We start from the raw sequence: 26,261 nt of genomic DNA, 5'->3' as shown, positions 1-26,261 counted from the left end.
ATGTGGATGTGATGGTGGGAGCCACAGCAGCCATCTGACACCACAAGATGGAAGCCATATATATTGAGAACAGCAAAGCAAAAAGATAGGAGGAAACTGGGGGTCCAACACCAAAGCACACGTACCAGCTCTGAAAAGCTTATGCTCAGACTGTTACACCAGAAAAATAAAATTCCACTTTTCGTGTCCCTTTTACACAGCAGCCTTAACTGTATCTTAACTAATACATACCCATTTGCAATTGAGTCTGGCCTCGGACTTAATTGGAACTGAGGTGTAAACGAAAAGAAAATTAGTGATTTTGCAATTTTTTCCTCCTAAAAGGAACCTGTGTGAGCAGCATCAAAACAAATTGCACTGAGAGCTGAGATGAGGCATAATCCTCTCTAGGGTAAAAGCAGTACGGAAAACCCTGTCCCTGTCTTAACAGGCTCTGTTTGCGGGTGGTTCCATTTTCCGGTCGTGAACTGGTTTGTGCAAATGGCTCCTTCGGGGCCACTGTTCCCCCACAGCTACATGTCGCGGGTTCACAGGCTACTGTGCCACATTCTCACTTCTTTTTCATCTCCACCTTGTCTTTGAAGGCCACACTTGAGCAGGCAGCCCTCCCACCTTTTCTGGGCAGTGCCCTGTGAGCGGAAGAGAAGTAGAAACTTCTCGTTTGGTACTGTTCTGGGTCCCAAGGGGCCATCAGAGGTTTCCCAGGGCTAAGCGTGAAACCATTGAGGATTTTCACAGTTGCAAACTGAGCAGAGCCTGCTGCACTATGTGAAGGTAAAGGGCCAGTTATGGAAATTGATCTATGACCAAAAAAAGATGTCACTACCTCCCCAGAGGCAGGTGACAAAAATGAATGTTACTGTGTTCCCTAGAATGATGAATGAAAACATTGAATGAAACCTGAGTAATAATCGTGCTAGACTATTTAGTGTAACCTGTGACAAAGAATCCATTAAACCAGGACTATTTGGGGGCGCCTGGGTGGCGCAGTCGGTTAAGCGGCCGACTTCAGCCAGGTCACGATCTCGCGCTCCGTGAGTTCGAGCCCCGCGTCAGGCTCTGGGCTGATGGCTCGGAGCCTGGAGCCTGTTTCCGATTCTGTGTCTCCCTCTCTCTCTGCCCCTCCCCCGTTCATGCTCTGTCTCTCTCTGTCCCAAAAATAAATAAAAAACGTTGAAAAAAAAATTAAAAAAAAAAACAACCAGGACTATTTGGGGGGGGATACAAGAAAAAACCATGCTGTTTAATGTGCCATAATCATGACGTACATTTTCTCATTCCACCGTCTCAAAATTCCTCTGAGGTAGTATTATAGTTACTGGTTTCTTGAAGCAGGTATGTTAAGTAACTGGACAAAGATCACACAGCTAGGAGGTAAAAAGCCAGGATTTTGACATTCTGGTGATCTTCGTTCATTCCATATCATGCAGCCTCATGGATGCTCGAAGACTGGCCTAATCAGAAGGAGGAGGCAAGTGAGATCACAGACAAAACTGCCAGGGATGGAAGTATCTGGGTGAGGAGGATGCAGAAAATGGATGCAGGAAAGCAAGAAAAGAAAGTGGAAGAGAGAGATGTTGAAAAGACTATATACCTGCATCGGATCATCCTAAGGCCCCACAGCTTACAGAAGAAATCAAGATGAGCACAACTCCCTGGTCCCTGGGGGAGAAGGGGTCGTGGAAGAGGCAGTTGGCAGATGTGTATTGGGAGGGCTGAGCCGGCAGCAAGGTGAGACAAATCTGAAAAATAAATTTTACTACGCTTTTTACCTTGCTGAGTGATTAGTTGGTATGCTATGGAGTGGAGAAGAAATTATAAATTAATAGTTAGCCAGACTGGAGTTAATGTTTCTGCTTATTTGTATATGTGTGCTTTTCCCCTTCCTGGCAGATTCTTTTGTTCTGCCACATGTACCCAGGTGATTCTTTAGATAGTTGGCCTCTATGTCCATTCATACCGCAAGATCAAAAGGGAAGATGATTCCCAAAGCACTGTTCTGGGACACTGAATGTCACCAAACCTCACACAAAATTATACCAACTTTTCTTTTCTTTCTATTATCACTTAACTTCTGCCTCCTCAGAGAGGCAGTTCATCTTTATTTTCATTTAGAGGTAAAATATTTTCTAACAGCATCAATGAAACCACATTCAAAGTCGATGACGACCCGCTTTTCATTTTTTAATTTTTTTTTTATTATTTTCCTTCCGGCTTTTTAGACAGAAGACAAATGTGAGTTCTGTTTGGCACAAAGTGACTATTAACAAATCTTTTTATGTATTTCTTTCTCCTTCAGCCATTGACAAGTGCCTGACAGCTCCAAACTCCCTCAACATTGAACCAATTAGACAGATGAAACCCTCAGAAACAGGGAGGGTGTTTGAGATGTAGACGGTTACATATTTGTGGTGGGGGCGGGGGACAGGCTAGGGTCTCGATATCTACAGTTAGGCTGTGATAAGAATGATGTTCTCTCCCCTTGGTCAGCCAAGCTTTTTCTACAGAATGAGTGTCCTCTCCAGAGGAGAAGGAAGACAAAAAGATGTAATGAGGTACTAGTGAAAAACAGTTCTCCCTGGCTGTGGCCATGGCCTGGTTTGGAGAAAGTGAAACTAATTTGGGCAAAGTCATGTCCTGTTTGTCCTGTCCCTTCTGTCTGTGAGGCCCTGGGGCAGAGGCAAAAGGTCACGCATATTGGACTAGGATATTAAGGAAAGAGGAAACAAGGTCTAAAGTGAGACTGTGGGGTCCAGGATATTTCCAAATTTAACAATTTTTTTTTCTGCTTTAGGAATTGCTCTTTCAACTCACCTTTTCTTTCTTCCTTCCTTCCTCTTTCTTTCTTCCTTCCTTCCTTTCTCCCTTTCTTTCTTTCGTTCTTTCTTTCTTTCTTTCTGTGAAGTTTCCGAGAAGAAAAGGCAATATTTGCTCTAAGTGCTACAATTTACTTCAAGCTAACTGAGTTCTGAACATGAAAGCCCTTTTTACTTTCACAGCAATTTAGAATACTAACAGTGATAATGGAGTGTTTTCATACTAACTGGTAGGGTCCCCACTTAAAGCTACATAACCCTTCGAGACCCAAATTTCTCCTCTCTTATCAGAGACAATCGGGGCCTTGCCCAAGGTCACACAGCTGGTAAGTGGCAGAGTCTAGGGATTTGTCTTCCGCCACACCTGTCACCACAATTCTCAGGTGTGAGTAGCCACTTTAGGTAATTCTCAGGTACGAACCGCTTTGGGCTCAATGTGACAAGGACACGCTCCGCAGCCTCCCACAGGGGTGTTGTGAGACCCTTCCACAGACTTGAGTTCTTCTTCCCTACCAGTGTGTCCAGAGCTACAAACAGCTGAATTTCTTTATCATCATTTTAGAAATGATAAAAAAAAAAAATCCAAAAGACATTTTATTCCTCATGAAGAATTGGCAGTCTTTATTTATGAGGGATGCGTTCTGGAATGTTCTGCCTTGGTGAGTGAGAAGGAGACTTTTGTAGAACTGAAAGCAAAGAAGAAATGGGGATAAGTGAAGGAGAGCTGAAAGGAGGATTTCAAGTGAGATTGGGACTCTTCACTCTTATTCCTCCTCTTCTTCAGCTTAGGAGGTCTCTGCCTCCCTGCTCCTGGGAGAAAACAAGGGCTATAGCCTTTTAAGTCAAACAGAACTTGGCTCAAATCCTAGCTCTGGTGAGAACTCTTGAGGAAGCTATTTAATCTCACAGAGCCTCATGTCTTCATCTGTAAAATGGTGATAATATTATTACCCTCTTTGTTGGGTAAATGGGGGGTGGGGGGATTGACGAAATTATGCAGTGTTTCTCCAAGCATACCACTGGTGGTAACAAGAGGGTTTTCTGGTGATATAGTCGTATTTTAATGTAATATTTATGACACAACAAACCCATTATTTCACAGGTCTTATTGCTTAGTGCAAGGCTAAGTAAAAAAAAAAAAAAAAAAAAAAAAAAAAAAAAAAAAGCAAACCAATGTAAAGCCTATTTTAATAAAATGTTGAATGTGCGATGTAGAGCTGGCAAAAAGGGGCAGAGGGAGGGAACGATTGTCAGGGAGCCCTGAACTGATGCTTATGAAAGCTGCTGGCTTAGCCTCCTCTGCTCAGGGACGCGACTCCTTTCCCACTCCTCCTGGTAAGGGGCGGGGGGGGGGGGGGGCGCAATTCTGGACAAAGAAACAGAGAGACCCAGGGTGGATGGGCCAGCTGCGTTCCCTTGGGGACCTGGAGCGAGCTGCGCTGTGTGGAGCCCCTGGAATTTCACCACCCGCTGCTGCCCTCTGGTGGTCATGTGCTGTCCCAGCATCCCAAGGAAGTTAAAGTAGACCCACAGCGATTTAGCACCCAGCACCTGTGCACCTCCCTTTCTGACACCCTTTTCACCTCTTCGCTGTCCTGCACACCCATCCCATCAGTCCCACATGGCCTACCCTCCCCAAAGAGTCACTTCCTCCTTAAGCCTAGACACCACAACACCTGTTCCCCAAACTCCTTACAAATCAGTAGGGGATGTTCTGATTCTCAGATGTGAACAGTTGAGCTTAGCTTTCCCAGGGAACTCTTGTTTTAAAGGAGAAACTGGTTTAAAAACCAAATGAAGCAAGTCAGCAGAAAGCGGCTACATTTTATGATGGGACCTTTCCTTGCCTCCCACCTTTCTCTGTGAAATAGATGCTTCTCTCTAAGTAGGCACTAGGTCCAAAAGACAAAATCCTTATATTTCTTTCCAGAAAATTCTGCAAGAAGCTTTCAAAATAGTTTTACAGCTGGCATTATAGCTACATTATTTTTCTTGAGTCTGAAACCCCCAAATAGTAGTAGTTTTAAAAAGATTAAAAAATATTTATCTCTCATATAAACAGAGGCAACCTAGGGCTGGTATGGTGGTGCCCTGATCACCGGATTCCTTCTTTCTTGTTGTTCCATCTTATTCAACACATGGCTTCTACCTTGTGGCCCAAGATGACTGCTCCAGCTCCAGACCTTGGATCAGCATTCCGGTCATTGGTCTGGAGGAAAGTGTACATTTTCATCCTTTAAAGCACTCACCACTTTCCTTTACATCCCGCTGACCAGGACTCAGACATGAGTACATTGTAAGGCACACTAGGAAGTGTAACTCTTTTTTTTCCTGAGCAGCCTTGTGCCCTGCTAACTTTGGCATTGTATTACTGAGGAATGGGAGAATGGATTCTGGACACAGTTAGAATCTCCTCCACAAGAATATTGCTGGGGTTGTGAGAAATACTCAGACTCAAGTAGGATTGCATCCAACGACTAAAGTCAGCCTCGTCTGTATTTCTTCTGCCATTGTGAAATGCCACTGGAGTGAGGGTTAGTACTTTAGACCTGCAGCCCAGGATAGTGATGTTCTAGTTTTGGCTCCACTGCAGGCCAATGTCATGGCCTTGAGAGAGAAGTCTAATGTTCCAGGCCTCAGTTTCTCTGAAATAGGTTAGCTACTTTGATCTCCAGGGTCCCTTCCTGCTCTAACATTATGACTTCTTATAGCCCTACCTTGGCATCTATAATCAAGCAGTTAAATAGAAAATGAATAGGGGCGCCTGGGTGGCGCAGTCGGTTAAGCGTCCGACTTCAGCCAGGTCACGATCTCGCGGTCCGTGAGTTCGAGCCCCGCGTCAGGCTCTGGGCTGATGGCTCGGAGCCTGGAGCCTGTTTCCGATTCTGTGTCTCCCTCTCTCTCTGCCCCTCCCTCGTCCATGCTCTGTCTCTCTCTGTCCCAAAAATGAAAAAAAAAATTAAAAAAAGAAAATGAACATACCGTTTTTCCTACTAAATGCTATGGATAAGCAAGAATAGATAACCAATTGCTAGCCCTCACTGTGCTTTTAACCTTGTCATCCTTATGCAGGAATTGGTTGGAAATGCAGTTGTGGACCAGGAGATGCACTTTATTTTCCCATGGCACTTTGGAAGCAGAAGGGCTAAAGCAACAGACAAGGAAGCTTGTGGTTGTAAAGTCTCTGTTTATATCCGGTGGTAGTGGCTGCAATTGCTTGTCTCAAACTGCTGGGATAGGAAACATCTGTAGCCAATTGATAAAGAGGGTATCTGCTGTGCGCACTCTAATCTTGAGGAAATGGGGATCCCAAAGTCACCTGGATTAGCCACAGACCAGAAAGGAGCCCTTTTAGAGTTCCTTTCAGTTGCTGAGGCACACGATGTTTGAAAAGCCCCTCCTACTCCGTCCCAGAGGTAGAAAAGCATAAGTCACCATTGCTCAACTTCCTTAGAAATAGCCAGTGAACGCTAGCATCTGGGCCTTAATAAGTGGCTAATCTGTAAACAAAAACACTGCCTTGTCTGCTTCTTGGAGCCACATAGTGAACACTTTGCTGGTTAATCACCAGAGCTATGAGATATTACCCGTCTAGCTGTATGTGACAGAGTGGATGAGCTGCGTGGTGGCAGGAAGAGGACACAATTGGACATCCAACCAGGGAATGAGGCAGTGGTCCACATGCCTATGAGGCCCCCAGCCCAGGGTGAGCATTGCTCCTGACTTGAGAAAGGCTTCCCAGAGACTGGCAGAGGCAGGGAATGAGAACGGGCACTCCCAGGTGTAGCATCTGGGGTAACATCTTTTTTTGCCAGGACAACTCCTTGGGGTCAGGAAGACCATGCCTGGAATCAAAGAAGAAGGGATCTAGAAAGTTCTAGAGCCAGGCAAGGTAGCTCTGAAATTCCAGTACAAAGAATCTGGCTTCAGCTAAATGGCTTCAGCGATTTCTTTCCTGGAGCTGGCCAACATTTGACCTCTGTCTACCTGACTGGTGGCTTAGATCCTTTATGTCACTCCCACTGCGGTGTGAGTCCTCCAAACACCTCTTTCTTGAATGCTACATAACTGATATTGATAACTGATATTTATTGAGTTCTCACTTGGTAGCTACTGGCCTAGGTACTGGGTAGTGTCCTAACATGTATTTTCTTATTTAATCTCACAACTACTATTATACCCACTTTATAGGTAAGCTGACTGAAGCACAGAGAGTTTAAGTAACTTTCTCAAGGCCACACAGCCAATTCCCAGCATAGCCAAGACTCTAGCCCAACACCATCTGGCTCTGGAGTCCATGCTTCTAACCATGCTGCTTCTCTATTCAACAAATATTTATTATGTACTACTATGTACTAGTACTAGTACTATTATGTACTACTATGTACAGGTACAGTGCTTGCTGCTACATATAATCCTGGGGTGGACACCTAGTTTTCCTGCTCTGACCTGGACCAGGGCAGAGGTACAACTTGGACACCAGCGGAGTAGATCCAGAGTCTTGATTAGAGACATTTTTATTTTGGACAGAGTGGAGGGCACAGGGTAGGTCTGCATCAGTGCTGGTTGTTTATGCTGTGATCTGTTCTGATGGGCATCCATGCCCTACTAGTTGTAATTACTTTGAATATCGCCCTTGTCCACACAAAGTTTTCAAAAAAAAAAAAAAATGAGCTTGAATGCTTGAGTTGGTCATGAGAGCACAGCTCCTGCAGTCCTCACTATTCCCTATTACCTTCTTATTTGCCTCTTCACTCATTTTGGCTGCTATCTTCCATCTGAGTTCATAACTCCTACCCCATCCCTTTTGCATCCCAAGTCAGGCCCTGCATTGGCTCCCTAGTTCCCTGAAGGCTAGGTGGAAAGACTCCGAGTGGGCCTGGGGAAGACATTTAGAGCTGGGGGAGGTGAGGTCAGATGGGCAGGGAGTCAATCCTGATTGTGTTGAAGTGATATTTAACGTTGTGAAATGCTATCAATATGTCATGGGGTATAGTGCCTATTGGTGAGTTTGTCCGCTCCTTGGTATAATAAGGAAAACAAGAAGTCAGAGGGGAGGGGAGACACAAGGGCAAAACACAAAGTGTATGAACAAGGAATAGTCATTGAGGGAATGAGATACTTCCTGTCTGCCCAGAGCCCTTCGATCTGCCTGGGGGTCCTTTTCCTCCTTCTAGTCTAGCTCACTTGCTATTTCCTTTGAAACTCCCAGAAAGCTTACATCTTCCTTCTTAGAGCACATCTATTTACTATATTTTATTTTAACAACAGCCAACACCTACTGAGAGCTTCCTGTGCACCAAACACTGGTTTGAGTACTTTACTACTGACTCACTCAGTTATTACAGCGGTGCTACAAGCCAGACATATCATAATGGTGCTCAGTGTACCAATGGGGCAGACTGAAGTGCGGCCATGTTAACTTGCCAAAGTCAGACAGCTGTGAGCGGGAGAAGGGGGTTTCACTGCAGCCACTGGGGCTAGGAGTCTGTGCTCTCAGCCACTGTGCCACACTGCCTCTCTTGGCTTCGTCTGTTCGGACATCAGTCTGTTGGACTGGCCTGTGTGTTTCTGGAGCTTGGTCTTACTTGAGTCCCCACGTCCAGTGCATAGTACCTGCCCCTCTGGAGGGTTCAGTAAGCCAGCACGTACATAAGCACCATGTTATCTTTAACAGAGACATTTTTGTTCAGAGATTTTCAGGGTGAATCTTTCTTTACATCTTAGGACTATCTTGGGCAGCATGCTGTTTCTTTGAGGGAGGGCTCCAAAACCAGGGCTAGAAATGGGCTCTTCATTTGGAGAGGTTGCACAGCTAGAGCTTAGAGCATCTACAGATTTCCCCCTCTATCTGAAAGTACAGTGTTCCCATGAAACCTTTCATAAGCCAAAATAGCGTAAAGCACAGAAGCAATTACCACTTATTTATATGGAGAAATTTTGAGTGTTCCCCAGACTCAAAAAATAACCTTTCATAGGCTTTTCTGATGCCTTCGGGACACTTCTTGCTAACAAATACACAGGTGTTCGTGACACAGTTCAAAGCTATGGTGGCTTGATGCTGAGATGCTGAGTGTGGTTCCTGGGGAAGGAGCTCAGATGGGGCCCCCCTCATTGCCGCGCTGCCTCTGTAACGGCTTGCTGTCACACAAACACTGAATGCTATTTTTGCTTTTCACCTTTTCTCACAAAAGCAAAAACTCTCTTGGGTTTCTTTCCGTTAGTGAAAACAGGTAGTAACGTAGGTCTTTTGCAAAAGCCGAGTGGCATAATGTGAACTTTCAAAAAGTGGATACCTGTATGTGATCTCATTTTAAAAGAGGTGCATAAGGGGTGCCTGGGTGGCTCAGTCTGTTAAGTGTCCGACTTCGGCTCAGGCCATGATCTCATGGTTCATGAGTTTGAGCCCCATGTAGGGCTCTGTGCTGACAGAACCCTCTGCCCCTCCCCCACTCGCACTCTACCCCTCTGTCTCTCAAAACTAAGTAAACATTAAAAAAAAAAGTGCATAGGGACCATTGTGAGGCAGCTTCCAATGGGTAAATTGGGGATGGTTTGAACGTCAAAATAATTAAAGACAACCATGAGTTATAAAGTATTGAAAAATTGCAATCCACTCATCCATGCTAGGAAAGAGATAAGGGGGAAGAAAGGGCTCTTGCTTCCAGTAGAAAGCCGTGTGCTGGCTGATACTGTGCAGGATGTGCTGGAGATTGAAAGTTACCAGTTACAATCCTCCACTAAGAGACTGGCCCAGGCAAGAATCCTCAATGGTTGCTAAATCTAAATGGAAGTTTTGATGAGGAAGAGGATACTTGCGTGGTCTTAAAGTGCCACTCAAAGATTCCTTATTGCAAGGGAAAAAATAGTAACTGCACCGTGAAGAAGTCAGATCACACCTCGACTGTGTGATTAAAATTTATGCCTCCAGTAAGGGGCAGATGGACTTTGTCTGCTTCCAGATGTGATGCCCTGAGAAGGACATAGCATCTCCGTAATGTTGGGGTCAGGAATATATAACCTGAGTTTAATGGTGAGGAAACATCAAAAGCCCAAATGAAAAAATTCTTTTAAAAACAGGAGAGGAGGGGCGCCTGGGTGGCTCAGTCGGTTAAGCGTCCGACTTCGGCTCAGGTCATGATCTCGCAGTTCGTGGGTTCAGGCCCCACGTCGGGCTCTGTGCTCACAGCTCAGAGCCTGGAACCTGTTTCGGATTCTGTATCTCCCTCTCTCTCTCTGCCCTTCCCCTGCTCACGCTCTGTCTGTGTCTCAAAAATAAATAAACATTAAAAAAATTTAAAAAAATAAAAACAGGAGAGGAAACTAGTAGTCTTCAAAAATATCAGTGTCATAAAAGACAAAGAAAGACTAGGTAAAATGTGTCAAGTTAAAGGAGACTAATGAGTCCCAGCAATCAAATACTCTAACTGACCCTGATCTCAGGCCAGATCCTGTTCTAAAGAAAATAAAGCATCATTCAGAACATCAGTGAGTCCATTAATAAACTAGGGAGAAAGATAGTAGGTTAGACATAATTACTTTACCAATGTTGTATTTACTAAGGTTGGTAACTGTACTATGTTATACAAGACAATATACTCAAAATACACACTAAAGTGTTTAGGAGTAAATGGCCTACCATATACGCCCTTTAGATGGGTAGATAGATAGATGGACAGACAGATAATCAGATGAGCAAAATAGGAACTATAGAGGAATATGGGATAAGGGAATAGTATTCTTTGCTTTTCTGTAAGCTTGACATTAAAAAAAGCACATTTGTTTATTTATTTAAACTTTATTTACTTTGAGAAAGAGAGAGAGCAAACAGGAGGGGCAGAGAGAGAGAGAGAGAGAATGCCAAATAGGCTCCATGCTCTCGGTGCAAAGCCCAATACGGGGCTCGAACTCACCAACTGTGAGATCATGACCTGAGCCAAAATCTAGAGTCAGGTGCATAATCAACTGAGCCACCCAGGTGCTCCCCAAAAAGAAAAAAGTTTTAAAAGGCAAATACATGCTACTGTGATGCAGAGATTGTAGAGAGGAAAGGGCAGAAGCAGGGCAAATGGTTAGGGTGTCATTGCAGTAACGGTAGGTAAGAGAAGACAGTGGGTTAGACCAGGACAGTAAGCGGAGAAGGGGCAGGAAGTGCCCAGATTCTGGATATGCCCTGAAGGTAGAGCTAATGGATTTGCTAATGCATTCATTCCTTGTGGAGCTGAGAGAAGGAAAGGAAACCCGAGGAGAGACTTGAGGATTCTGGCCTGACCAACTGGGGGGAACGGAGTTGTGAATAACTGAGATGTGGAAGATGAGGGAAAGAGCAGGTTTGAAATGGAAGATCATGAGTCTGGTTTTGGACACGTGCCTGGTTAAGTGGATTTATGGAAAATATGATCTAACTTTAGGTAAGCTAAAGCTTATAAAATGGATAACTAGCCTTAAAAGATCCTTCCAAGGTAGCCATGAATCAAAGATAAACTTAATAATGTGAGCACAAAGTGAATTTGCATTTTTGGTGGGCAGGACTCTGAGTGGGGCCAGCAATGACAACCCTTAAAATCAACTGAGGAGGTGGGGGTGGGCTAAATGGGTGATGGGCATTAAGGAGGGCACTTGTTGGGATGAGCACTGGGTGTTGTATATGTGATGAATTACTGAGTTCTACTCCTGAGCCAAGACTATACTGTATGTTGACTAACTTGAGAAAAAAAGAAAAAAGAAAAGGAGAAAAAATCTTTAATCATCATCAAAAAAAAAAAAAAAATCTACTGTTGATTATAAGCTGAACTTAGAATCAGACCCCAGAATAACTGTAATACAAGGTGTTAAGCCAATATTTTTAAATATTTTAAATATAACAAAGCAATCACATTGCTCTTATCAAAAACAATAAAACGCTTTTATTATATATTTTAATATAATTTATTATTAGGTGAATTAATGTCTATTTCATCTTTAATTCAACCCATTAAAATGTCTATTTTTAGTGTATGTTCTATCATGTAAATAATATATTCATAAGTAGTACATGTATATAACATAAATAAATATACATAAATGGCTGGGGGGTACATGCTCAAAAATTCAACATGTGTGGAGATCAGAAAAGTTTGGAGATGCAAAAACAATAAAAGCAAAAATAAACAGGTGGGACTACATCAAACTAAAAGCCCCTGCACAGCAAAGGAAACCATTAAAAAAATTAAAAGTCAACTATGGAATGGGAGAAAATACTTGCAAGCCACAAATCTGATAAGGGTTAATATCTAAAATGTAAAAGTAACTCAAACAGCAAAAACAAAATAACCCAATTAAAAAATGGGCCAAGAATCTGAATAGACATTTTTTCCAAGGAAGACATACAAATGGCCCATGGGTCCATGAGAAGGTGCTTGCCAACACTAGAAATGCAAATAAAAACCACACAGAGATATCCCTTCATACCTGTTAGGAGAGTTATAAAAAAGACAAGAGACAATAGATGTTGGTGAGGATGTGGAGAAAGTGGAACCCTCTTACACTGTTGGTGGGAATGCAAACTGGTGCAGCCCCTGGGAAAACATTATGGAGGCTCCTCAAGAAATTAAAAATAGAGGGGCGCCTGGGTGGCGCAGTCGGTTAAGCGTCCGACTTCAGCCAGGTCACGATCTCACGGTCCGTGAGTTCGAGCCCCGCGTCGGCTCTGGGCTGACGGCTCGGAGCCTGGAGCCTGTTTCCGATTCTGTGTCTCCCTCTCTCTCTGCCCCTCCCCCGTTCATGCTCTGTCTCTCTCTGTCCCAAAAATAAATAAAAAACGTTGAAAAAAAAAAAAAAAAAAAAAAAAAAAAGAAATTAAAAATAGAATTACCATATGATCCAGCAATCCCACTTCTGAGTTTTTATCCAGAGGAAATACACTCATTATCTTGAAGAGATATCAGTATTCCCATGGTCATTGCAGTATGTTGTTCCTATAGTCAAGTTGTGGAAACAACCTGAGTGTCTGTTGATGGATGAGTGATATATATATATATATATATATATATATATATATATATATATATTACACATAATAATGTGTATATATATATAATATTTAGACATACACAATGTAAGGATAATACATATTATATATTAATTGAATGCATTCTACAAAATAATTGAATATTATTCAGTCTTAAAAAATAAAGAAATCCTGCCATTTGTTGATTCACATGGATGAATGTGGAAGGCATTATGCTAAATGAAATACGCCGGACAGAGAAAGGCAAATACTGTATGGTATCACTTACACAGAGAATCTAAAAAGAAAAAAATAAATTAAGAACGTCAAACTCGTAGAAACAGAGGTAGAATGGAGTTTCCTTGGGGCTGGGGGGAGGATTAGTAAAAGGGTACAAACTTTTGGTTTGAAAACAACAACCAAAGAACAAAATTTTACAAAAGGAAAAATTTGGAGACCCCTCTATAACCTCCAGTGCGAATTCCAGGGGTAAAGCTGTTACCTCTGCTACCGTCTGTTCCCTCTTCCAGCAAAGGTACAGTGTGGTTGAAGTAGTGTCATATCAGACCCACTGCCCGGTACCCAGCTCAGTGAAAATGTATCGAGTGCAGTAACAAGTTCTGTCCACAGCATGTGAGTGACAGCATGCCATCTAATAGAATAGCGTGCAACTTCTAAAAAGAAGAGACCAATTTGGATTGATGAAGAAAGACGCCCAAGATGTAATAAATGAAAAAAAGCGTGGTAGAACAGTGTGGTATCAAATAAACAAGCATATATATGTGCCTTTATATTCATAGAAGACTTCTGGTAGCAGTGGGCAGTGGTTACCTCTAGGAAGTGGTACTAGTTAGAAGAACCCTCTTTTACTTTGAATTTCAATTTACTTATTTAAATTTTTTTTTTTTATTTTAGAAAGAGAGAGAGCACGAGCTGGGGAGAGGGGCAGAGGGAGAGAGAGAGAGAGAGAGGGAGAGAATCCCAAGCAGCTTCCATGCTGTCAGTGTGGAGCCCGATGCAGGATTTGATCCCACAATCCTAGGATCATGACATGAGCCAAAATCAAGAGTCGGATGTTTAACCGACTGAGCCACCCAGGCACCGCTCAATTTACTTTTTAATGTATTGTTTAAATTTAAAAATATACTGTAAACATGCATTAGTCCAATTTTTAAAAGTTTCTAAAAATTTCAGGCTTTCGAAATTCCTTTTATGATTTTATTATTATGAGATACATAGTGTTTTGTACTAAGATGACCATGACAACACTGATCAAAATGGTGTAAGATTGAAAAAAAAAAGGTGTAAGATTGGCAATAATCTAAATGTCGAGCATTAAGGGAATGGTTACGTAAATAATGGAAAATTGACTGTAATATAATGCGGTATTTAAAAAAAATCAATATTCTGAGAATTTCAGCCAGATGGGAAATGCTGACAATATACTAAGTGAGAAAAGCAAGATCTATGTAAATTCAGTGTTAATATCAACAATATTAAAAATACATAGAAAAAAAAGCCTGGAAGAAAATATCCCCAAATGATAACAGTGGTTGCCTCTGATGGTGAGATTATGGGGGATTTTTCTCTTTCTGGACCTGTGTATTTTCATCTTCCTTTCCATTTTTGTGCAACGAGCGTGCATTATTTTGTAATGTGAAAGAAAAAGAAAGTAAAATACTGAGAAAACCATTACATGCATTCCTGGCATGAGTCAGGAGCTGAATTTTCATGTTTAAATTAGTTTCAGAAACACAGGAGTGGTTTCTAGGCAACCTGCTTGGGAAATCATGCTCCTTTCCTTTGTTGCTGTAGTGTGTGTGAGGGTCTCAGAGAAAATGTAGGAGATGAATCTTTGTGAAAGCAGACTCCTGCTAAGGAAAAACAACTTTTGCCACTCCGTTTCGGTCACGGAGACTTGAGTTATCGTGACCCCAGGGACACATAGGGACCCGAGTTTTGTGCGGGTTTTTGTGTCAGGGGGTTGTGTGTGTGTGTGTGAGTGGGTATGTGTTTTGGCAAACGAGTGATTGATTTTAATGACGATTGCCATAGGTAGGTACAATAGCTATTCAAGTCTCTGCCTGTGGTGTGAGAAATGGGTAGGGGGAGGGGGGCGGGGCGGGGCCCGAGGCATACGAACCCAGACCAATAACCCCAGGTTGATGGCTTTCCTGAGAATTCAGGGCTGTGAATTCAGACAGTGAGTGGCAAGGTTTTACAAGACGGATTGCAGCTCAAGATGTGAAAAGATTGCCTCATCATCATGTGAGCCATTTACTATCATTATAGACAATCCTGCTGAGCCAAAGGGCTTTAATCAGGAGGAAACACTGAAAAATGGAATCGGAGCTAAGAAACCCTTGGCCTAGTCAGATGGCTTGTGGAGGATGGGATGAGTTAAGAATGCTTTTTAGCCTCAAGGGAGTCATGTTCTTTACTAAGAGTTAGCAGAAGGGGCAGAAGGTATTGTTTTCAGCTCACAGTGTATGTTTTGTAGACCCTGACTACATTTTTCGTCAAGAATGACACGCATTCTGCTTGATAAATGGGGTCTGAGCTTAGCTTCTTGCTCCTAGGCCCCCTAGTGGTTGTCTTTTGCAATTAAATAAATCAAGTGAGTAGGTAAATAAGCATTTGGACAATGATAGCATTTGTCTAAGGGTTACTGCCTTTGACTTTGGCAACTCCCAGACTTTGTCAAAGCACAAGAGGGGTGGTTGCAAATCAGGATCTCTGCCTCAGGGAGGAAAGACCCATTTCCTAATAGAAGGTGGGACAGGAGGGCAGGAATCTTCCAAAGTGGATGGTAATGAGCTTATTCTGTCTCCGCACTTTTTCTTTTTTTTCTGTCTCCACACTTCTGAACCCACATCCTGCATTCCACTTAGTAATAGTCCACTGGGTCTGCTCACCCCTCCTTTAGGGTGACAGACACCTGGAGGGTAAAGGAAGAGGGGGACTAATATTTACTGACCCCCTTCTCGCATGGTAGCTCTTGAGGACAAAACACTTCTCTTTTCATGTTTGTTTGCAGGGCTTAGCACATGTGTTTGTGCTAAATGTTTGCAGTCTTGAATGCTATATGGAGGCCATGAGAAAAGTGAGGTGCAGAGAGGTTAACAAATGTCTGAGATCTCTAGCGAATAAATGGCAAAACAGAAACTCAAACCCCAAGTTCAAAGAATCTACTCTTTTCTTCCTACCAGGATGTCCCCTAATCTCACCCCATGCCCTCTGGCTTGCTGGTCTAACCTGTCAGGTGAGAGCTATGCTGTCTCTGTGTCTTTTGAGCCATCACCCTGGGGGCCAATGGCTTCTCCCTTCTCTGAACTTCTCCTTTGGTAGAGAGTGAGTCACCCCTTTGAGGCATATTCTTCTTGTATTTCTTGTTCAACTCTTGTTTATTTATTTATGATTCAACTTTTCTTAGAAGTTTGTCTTTTTTCTCCATTAGCACCTTGAGGGAAGGGGCAATGTATTAATTCTTCCATAAACTCTCTGCCCAGCATCTAGTAAATATTTGCAATGAGACTAGATTAAGTAGCAGGGTTCTGGTCAGAACCTGCTCCCCAGGGGCCTTTTGTATTAGGAAAATAGCAAACAATTTTAATTTTTATCTAAAAATATTCCTTTTCATCAAAAATAATTAAGCGATGTTTCCCCCCTGCCAAGGGGCTTGCCACCTAAGGTGAGTTAAATACAGATCTTTCTCTAGGAGCTTAGAATCTTAAGCATATATGTAGCTTGACTGTTACTGCACTGCACTGGGGTCAAAAATGGAATCTAAACTCACTTAGCTCCTTCCATTCTGACTGGAATCTGTTGGCTCCCAGGCCAAACACAGTGCACCCCTTCCAAAGCAGAGTCTGCTCTGAAAAGCCGGAACACTGATGGAGCTGGGAACAAGTAGCTGGCTTCTCTACCAGGTACATTTATATCCGGGTTTCTTCTTCCTCTTAAGGCTGCCCTGCAGGGAGCCAGGCTGGCCCAGGTACAGGCAGAGTAAGGTTAGGACCCAAAGCACTCAGCTGCCACCATGCTTTCCCAGAGGACACCAGGCAGTGTCATTCCTCAGGGGAGGCTGACCAAGGCTGCCTGGGGAAGCCTGGCATAGGAAGAGGTGAGCTGGCCGTCAGAAGACCTCTTGACAGACTCTTGTTCTTGCCACAACAATAGTGTATTTCATGAGCATTTATTGGGCCTTTTGTGTATCCCAGGCACTGGGGATAACAAGACAAATAGAGCCTTTGGGAGGTATTCAGTCTGGTTGGGGGAACAACCTTGTAAGCAATTAAACAGTAGGACAGGCATTGTAATAGAAGCATGTCTGAGAAACCTCAAGAACATGGAGGAGGAAGCACAGAATTCTGCCCGGAGAGGCTAGAAATAAGCTTAACTGATTAGGCAACTCTCAGAATGAGTCTTCAAAGAGAAGCAATTGTTCAGTGGTTGGGCAAGGCAGGATGAGCACGCTAGACTGAAGGAATGACATATACGCAGCATGGTGGCAGGAAGGAGTGCTGCAAATCCTTCCTGGCACTAAAGCTATGGGGGGTGGGGGGAAGAGGCGGAGCTGAGAATATGAAGGGCCTCATATGCTGTGTCTTAGGGTGGAGCTCTGCCCTATGGATGACAGGGGAACATGGAAGGATTTCGAATGGGGAGCAGGGAGTGTGTCATGGTCAGATGTCAAAAGGTCTACGTAATGACGATGTGAAGGAGGGACTAGAAGAAGAAGAGGCTGAAGTACAGGGACCAGTCCTGAGGTGATTTGCAATAGTCCAGGCCACACTAACTTGTCATGTGTCACGGAAGATGAGAAGGGTGGTACGTCCTCAGGAGATGGGACCGATGAAGCCTGGTGACAGATGGGATGTGGTGGTTTGTGAAGGGAGTCTAGGCCAACTCGCAGTTTGGGCATAGAGAAATGGGAATGGTGGATCCATGCACCAAAATCAGGAATGCGTGAGAGGGTAGGGGGAGGAGGTCAGGGGGACAGATGAGTTAAATTTTGGCCATGTTTAAAGTGCATGTGGGACACCTGAGCAGAGCTATATAGTAACTGGTTGGTATGCGGGCATCTGAGCTCAGGGAAGATGCTGGTTTTTGATGGAGGAAGGCTGGATCAGGCTTCTCTCTCTGTAGACATTCAATAAACATTGTTTTGAATAGCTAATTAATGATTACAGGGCACTGGGAAAACAGAATGATGTTGCAATGTAAATGTGGATGCTCTCACAGTAATGGACTGATGGTTGCAGAAAAGCTCAAGCTAAATAACACTAATTTTTTCCTGCTATAAATAAACCTTCTTCTGCAGTCGGGGTTTCCAATTACACAGTGAAAAGAAATGCAGCAGTGGAAATGAGGAAGGGGGGCATATGGAAGGCATATCATGCCTGCAGCGTGAAAATGTTAGCAAGTTCCAGCCCAAACAGATAAGGTAGTAATTTGATCTGGTGGAAAAGAGATGAGAGTCTAATGCCCTCGGTCCAAGTACCGGTTTCTCAACTACCTAGTTAGGTGTCTGTAAAGCTCATCGATGTGCAGTAAATGTTTTCTACCTACCTTTAGAGACATAGTCATGTTTTAGGCTCTTTATGTGTGCTATTACTTCATTCAATCCTCAGAACAAACACATGGTGGGTCCTTTATTATGTTTCTTTGCAAATAAAAAACTGAACACAGAGGGTTTAGGTGACTTACTCAAGACCACCCAACTGAAAAATGGCAGTTGCCAGATTTGAACCCAGACAGTCTTGGGCCCAGAATCTGTTAAGAGGCAATTAACTGCTGTGCGTTTCTGCCTCTCCATGTAAAAGAGTTAGGAAATTCCACTGTGCTGGGCTTTTGTGCCCAAAATCGGTGCACAGATTTTGTAAAGGGCAAGAAGCAGAATTTATAGTAAGTCCTAAATTATAGGTGCATATTTGTATTATGCTCTCCCATAATTAGTCTTTCAAGGAAGTGGTATTTAAAGATTTGTCCCATATCTTCTTTTTGGGGAAAGCTCTGGGAGTTCCTAAAATTATGTGACTTTGTGTTTGAAGATGACAGCAGACTACCTGAGCAGCAGTATTGTTCAGCATTAGAGATAACGGTTTATGGAATTCAGCACAATAATAGTGGTCATGGGCTCATGAGTAAGAGAGACATTGCTTCCATCCCACATCTGCCACTTGGACATGTTGTTGAAAACTCTCCATGTCTGCTTCCTTGTCTATACATGAGATAACACTAATAACTTAGTGGGGCTATAAGGGTTACAGGGGTACAGAGTTCACAATCCAGGGTAAGAGAGTCACTGAGTGCGCTAAGCATAATACAAATAGGCGTATGAGAATTGGGGGAGGTGCATTCTAGGAAAAAGGAAGAGCGGAAGGCTTGCTTTGGCAGGGGACTTGAGCATGTGATGGACTACAAGAAGGTCAGTGAGACCATCTCATAAACTTATTAAGCAACTAGCATTTTTTTTTACATCTTCAAAGTCAGCATTTCTCTATCATGCACGTATAACTAATAAAGCAAAACTTATGATTTTAAGGAAATAATTTTCTCCAAACACTTAAGTGTTGATTGCAAGCCTAATTAAGTTCTTCTACCCATTCAACTAAAGTCACAACATGAACACATTGGATTTCCTTAAATGCATCAAATGTCTTAAAAACCTGATAAAACACACACCAGTTTTGCAATGATTACAGAAATTATTATGTAAAATTTATTTTTAAATTGCTAATATCGTGGATTTAAGGTTGCTTGTTCATCATCTCCATTGTTACCCATATCTTAATTCTTATTTTTATTTTATACTTTCCTCAGATTACAATTTTATACCAACTTATGGTTGCAATACCCATATAGATTACCCCCATCCTCCCCCACCCCACCCCCCAAAATTTCAGACTAGTCAAAGTTGTGGATTCTGTGATCAAATGATTGACTCTTAGTGGGGATACCAGACCTAGCAATTCAAACCTGCACAATTAGTCTTTAGGTTGAACCTTTGAAAAAATAATCAAGTCTCATTTCTGATGTCACAGAAATTTTAAGTTCAAAGGGATTTTGAGTTTAGAAACCAGAAACATATATTCCTTGAAGTTTTCACAATCTCTATTGCCCATCCCACAATTCAGCCATTATTATATATTGATTTGATCTGTCAGTATAACTAGCAACTTAGGTAAACTTTATCAGTACCTCATTATAATTATAGAGTCACCTAGAGCCTTGCTACTCACAGTGTGGTCCAGGTACCAACAGCCTCAGCATCGTGTGGGCTGAAGAATCTCAGGTTCACTTCAGATAAGCTGACTCAGAACCTGCATTTTCACAAGACATCCATCTACCCTGTGATTTGACCGCACTTTAAAGGCAAGAAGCACCAGTATAAGGAATTCATCTCCCTGAGGGTGAGGGGTCAAGCCTGAAGTTGGCACTCCCTTTGCAGCACATTCAATTAATTTGTCATCTTGGAACCCAGTGTCTCTCCTTCTTTTCTTATAGTTTGAGACTGTATTTTTAACTGCTAAGATTTTCTGCTACACTGATCAAGAGTAGAGGGCCTGGGACTGAATCTGAGAAGTCCAGCACTGAAGAAGGGGGTAGATGAGGAGGAGTCGCCCAGAAAGCTAGGGGGGAACCAGGCGGGCTTCACTGTCATGGAAGCCCAGAGCAGTGACCTTTCGAGGACATAATATTTGTCAGGTTCTCTTATCACACTGATAAGCATGTAGTGAGCACTCCCTAAATATTAGCCGTTGTTCCTGCTGTGGTTATTAGTAGTAATTTAAAAATGAAGAATTTAACTTAAATTTAAAATTTGAGTAATTTAAAAATGAGGGGCGCCTGGGTGGCTCAGACGGTTGAGCATCTGACTCTTGATTTGGGCTCAGGTCATGATCTCAGGGTTGCGGCCCAGGCTCCACGCGGGGCTCCACGCTGAGTGTGGAGCCTGCTTAAGATTCTGTCTCCCTATGCCTCTCTCTACTACTCGTGCTCTCTCTCTCTTTAAAACAGTGATGAAAAAATAAAATAAAAATGAAGAACAGATGCTGTCTTGGGCAAACTGGAAAACCTCAAAAGGAGCATCGTCACAGAGATTTCCCACAAGGGCCATTTTCCCGGGGCCTTGGGGGAAGAATCTACAGTCCCTTCCAGGGTGTTGAATGGAGAAGGGTTAATTTTCAGAATGACCTCAGAAAAAAAATAAGGTCAGAGGAAATAGTCCATTGGCTTTTGGAGTATTTACATTTCCTTCCGAGGGCAGGATGAGGTGGCACGAGGGAGAGGGTGATAATGTGCGTAGATAAACGTATTTTTAAAGAATGCTACAACTTTTCTACCACTCCGTTTACTCACCTTTGACCATAGCACTCCATGAATTTGCTTTTTTTTTTTTTTTTTTTTTTTAACAGAAGCAAATGGTTTGGATGCTGTTTTCAAAATTCCCTGCCCTACAGGAGTGAGAGGTCTAGTCCTGGAAGCCTGGTGAAGAGTTGATTTCTCTGAGAGCCTCCTGAAATATTGTTTTGGTCTCGCAGAATTGTGCTGTTAGAAATTGATCCAGCTATGGGGTGAGGAAAAAATAATGCAGGGACATCCTAGAAAGTATACTGATTAGGACAAACTGACTCTAATAATCTATTTCCTACCTTGAATATGTTAATAGATTGCATTATCACAAGCATTTAGCTATTAGCCCGCAATCCTGGACAGGTGGATGGGTCTCTGTAGATTTAGTATTTGAAGCTGTTGCATCTCAGACCGTTTTGTGCCATCTCTTCAGAACTGGTTAAAAACCACAGATTTTATTTATGACGTTATCCTGAGCGTCTTGTGCGAGGGCCTGCGGGGAGTTTACAGAGACACCTGGTGGCTGGTAAGGTGAAGTACCCTGGCTTTGTTAGATAATAAAGGATTCGAATTGTATCTAAAATTTGGGTAATTTTTGTGGTTGAGAATTCCATTGTTTTTTTTCCAAATATTTTAGTAGGATTGCCATCACATATATTTAAAAATTAGACTTTGAATCATATAGATGATTTTTATAGGCTCCAGCCTCGCTTTCCTTAAAGAAACAATCAGCCAAATGAATTGACCAGCACCATCAGCTGGGCTAAATCTAACCAAGGCCAGGACTAGGGTGAGGCAAGAGTGAATTTAAGGAGGCACCATTCAGTAATTAACATATGTAGCTTTTTAATGCGATATTTTATTTATTTATTTTTTAAAGTTTATTTATTTTTAAGAGAGAGAGAGCACGAGAAGGGCAGAGAGAGAGAGAGAGTGAGAGAGAGAATCCCAAGCAGGCTCCACACTGTCACCACGGTGCCAGAGGTGGGGCTCAAACTCATCAACTGTGAGATCATGACATGAGCCAAAGTCTGACATTTAACCAACTGAGCCACCCAGGAGGCCCTTAATGAAATATTTTGAAAAGTCAAAATTAATGCAAAAAGTCTTTTTTAACAAAATGTCAAAATTGTAAACGTAGGATCAGTATTGCTGATTTTCTCTTTTATTTCGGGCTCCAATATGGCCAGAAAGACCCTGAGAAGAGTGAAGGTGTCTGTGGACTTATCCCTGACCTGGCTCATTTATGTCAATGGATGCAGGTCCACCCCTCCCCCAACCCATGGTTTCCCTTGTCCTTCCAGTGGCTCTCCAGGTCTCCTCCAATCCAGATCAAGAGTAAGGAGCCTCAGTCAATGGCAGTGCTTGGTGAGAAGAAGAAATGGAGAATAGAAAATTAAAAAGTGGCCCGGGTAAAAAATTGGGAATTCTGTCTTCCGGTTCTCCTGCTTGACTTATCAGGACCCTCTTTCCTCTACCTTCCTCCCAAACATGCTTGTTAGAAACAGGGAACATTCATTCCCACTGAGCTGCGTTTTGCGTTTTGCTAGGTAGCACCAAGGGCAAGTGAGAATGGAGATAGTGCTCTGGTGAGAAAGCCCCTTCTCAGGCCTTTTCTGTTAAAAAAATTTTTTTTATGTTTATTTTTATTTTTGAGAGACAGACCGCAAGCGGGGGAGGGGCAGAGAGAGAGGGAGACACAGAGTTCGCAGCAGGCTCCAGGCTCTGAGCTGTCAGCACAGAGCCCCACGCGGGGCTCGAACCCACGAACCGCGACATCATGACCTGAGCCGAAGTTGGTCGCTTAACGACTGAGCCACCCAGGCGCCCCTAGATCTTTTCTGTTTTGATATGTCCCTTTGGCTCCCCTGGACCAGGACCAGGGTGGGGGTGGGGTGGGGTAAGCAAGGATCTGGGCCCAGGGTGACCTGCTGCTTCTCAGGGGGTGCGCACTTGTGTGAGATGTTGGTAGCCAGAGCTCTCAAAATAGCCTGGGAGGGTGTGAGTTTACTGCATGGTGCAGTCTCCGCACTTCCGCTTCCCCTTCATGAGGCCCCGCAACAGCAGAAGCAGCTCGCTATAGTTAACAGAAGTGACCCCTCCTGCCTCCTTCCTGCTCATCTCTCACCTAACCGTTGCACTGTCATCAGAGAGATGGTCACTGGAAATCGCAGGAAAATATGGTGTAATTGTAACCACGCGAGCTGCTAAGAAAGGGGAAGTAAAGCCAGTGGGGTGAGAACACACTGAGGCAGGAAGGGATCAGAAACTCAAGAACAAAGGGAAATTTCAGAAAGTCCCAAGAAGCAAGTGGCTTAACAAGGAGTCCCAAAGGGTCTTATAGATAGGGTCTCCTCACCACATGGTGAAGAAATCCCAGAAATAAGAGGAAGCCCAGGGGCACTCATCTTAAACAACTGTGTAAAGTTTTATGGCTTTCAAATATATTCCCTTAGGGGGTTTCAGGGAGAACAGTGCACCTTCTGACAATGCACCGACACCAGAGCCTGCCACGGTCTCCGGATCATTCACCTGGACACATCGGATACCCTGTCTCGTGTATCAGCTGTTCTCCTGACCCAGAAAATTGCATATCCCTTATCACCTGCTCATGTCTCTTCATGAACTTGGCTCTTCTGTTGGCAACATAATGGGTCTCTTTTTACCAGTGGAGGTTTTGCTGACTACCAGAGCCCCTGTGGTTCAGCAGGGGAGTGGCATTAATTTTTTTTTTTTTTTGAGTGGCATTAATTTTTATTGAGAGCCTGCTCTATGCCAAATATGTGCTTGGAGTTTTATCTGTTTTCTCTTTAATCCTCAAAATACCCTTTTAGGTAAATATTATAATTATCATTTTTAACAAATGAGAAAATTGAGACTCAAGGAAATTATGTGAGTTGCTCAAGCTCATTCAGGTAACTACTAAGGGGTGGGGCCAGGACTTGAACCTGGGCCACAGAACTCCTCCTACATCTTTATGGGTTTTTGTTGTTGTTAGATTAAGTCAGCAGAGACAGGGGAGAGATGCCTTCACTCCCTCCTCTTGCATCCATGGCAGATTCTGCTAACTGATCTTGGCATATGTTTTCCTGAGCTGGGACAATGTATAAGGCACAGGATATATTTAGAGAAGTAGAAGTTATGATCTATGTTCTCAAGGACTTTTGCCTTGACCTAGGTTAAAATATTACATAATACCAGAATAGTAATGTAAGGCTGTAAATAACACCCTAGCCATAAGTGCTAAAAAGATCCTGGTAAGCTTATGAATCATAGGATCCACCATCCTTTGTCTGAGAGCTGGCCGTCTCCCAACTTTTTAATTCCCTGGATTTCTTTTCTCATTTTAGATATTACTCATTTATTCAGTCAATCAATATCTCCTCTGAACCTGAGAGTACAGCACAGAACAAGGCCATATCCCCACTCTCATGGAACTTAGTTTCTAGTAAGGAGACAGACAATAAACAAGCAAGCACACACATGCATGCACGTACCTCAGCTGGTCTTAAGTGCCATAAGAAAAGTAAAGCAGGAAAGATATAGAGAGAGGGTTGGAGTGCTACTTTGGGGAGGGTCCTCAGGGAAGGGCTTTCTGATAAGGTGGTGTTTGAGCTGAACCAAGAAGGAAGAGGGAGGGGGAGTTGGGAGGATAGGTCCAAGGATGCCCCAGGCAGAGGGAACCGCCCCGAGCAGGGGTGGTGTGTTTATGGAAAAGCAAAGGAGACCAGTATGGCTGTGGTGGAGGAAGCAAGGGGAACAGTGTTAGAGATGGAAAATCAGAGGTCTTGCAGTCACTAGCAAGGGTTTTGGCTTTTACTGTGGGTATATATACACCACATCTTCTTTATCCATTCATCAGCTGATGGATATTTTGGGCCCTTTCTATAATTTGGCTCTTGTTGATAATGCTGCTATAAACATTGGGATGCATGTGCCCCTTTGAATCAGCATTTTTGTATCCTTTGGATAAATACCTAGTAGTGCAAGTGTTGGGTCATAGGGTAGTTCTATCTTTAACTTTCTGAGGAAACTCCGTATTGTTTTCCAGAGTGGATGCTCCAGTTTGCATTCCCCCCAACGGTTCAAGAGGGTTCCCCTTTCTCTGCATCCTCACCAACATCTGTTGTCTCCTGATTTTAGCCATTCTGACAGGTGTGAGGTGGTATCTCATTATGGTTTTGATTTGTATTTCTCTGATGATGAGTGATGCTGAGCATTTTTTCATGTGTCTGTTAGCCATCTGTATGTCTTCTTTGGAGAAGTGTCTGTTCATGGCTTCTGCCCATTTCTGAAACTGGATTATTTATTTTTAGGGTGTTGGAGTTTGATAAGTTCTTCATAATTTTTGGATACTAGCCCTTTATCTGATATTTCACTTGCAAATATCTTCTCCTATTGCATAGGTTGCCTTTTAGTTTTGTTGAGTGTTTCCTTTGCTGTGCAGAAGCTTTTTATGTTGATGAGGTATCAATAGTTCATTTTTGCTTTTGTTTCCCTTGCCTCCAGAGATGTGTCTGGTGTCTTTCTAAGAAGAAGAGACTAGGACACAGATACACTCAGAGGAAAGGCCATGTGAGGACACAGGGAGAAGGTGGTCCTCTACAAGCCAAAGAGAGAGGCCTCAGAAGAAGCCAACCCTGTCGGCACCCTGATCTTGGACTTCCAGCCTCTAGAACTGTGAGAAAATAAATTTCTGTTGTTTCAACCACCCAATCTGTGGTATTTTGTTATGGCAGCCCTAGCATACTAATATGTGGGAGACAGGAGTCAGAGATGATGCCCTGGGGTGGAGTCTCTTTTCCGTTGTGGTTACGAAAGTTTGGGAGTTGGGTATTTTCTTCATAATGCTCAGAAGCACCAAGAGAAGTTGTCCTGCTTGCTTTTGCTATGAAGAGTTCCCAGTCTACTACACACCTCTAGCAGTGCCAGAAGGCCGTGGGGAAGGAGGAAGACACAGACATGTGCAGTTACACAGGGAGGAACAACCCCGCCATGCTAGCACCACGCTGAGATGCATAGCCCACTGTTCTGTTTTTCGGGAGGTCCTCCTTCCCTCCTTTCCTGAATCCCTTTTGTTGTGATTTCACCGGCATTTC

At 43.2% G+C, this 26,261-nt stretch overlaps 1 long non-coding RNA gene across 1 annotated transcript; it reads left to right on the top strand.

The window, feature by feature from the left end:
* Positions 1–25,873, top strand: LOC109245989 (uncharacterized). The gene is made up of 3 exons (XR_002071173.2): positions 1–774; positions 1,431–1,731; positions 25,672–25,873. It is a non-coding gene; the product is annotated as an uncharacterized LOC109245989 (long non-coding RNA).
* The last annotated feature ends 388 nt before the right edge of the window (positions 25,874–26,261 follow it).

This window comes from Panthera pardus, unplaced genomic scaffold (assembly GCF_024362965.1).
Source record: "Panthera pardus isolate Hobbes unplaced genomic scaffold, ASM2436296v1 HiC_scaffold_13, whole genome shotgun sequence".
In the NCBI taxonomy this organism is placed as follows: Eukaryota; Metazoa; Chordata; class Mammalia; order Carnivora; family Felidae; genus Panthera; species Panthera pardus.
This window is presented reverse-complemented; position numbering and strand designations above follow the sequence as displayed.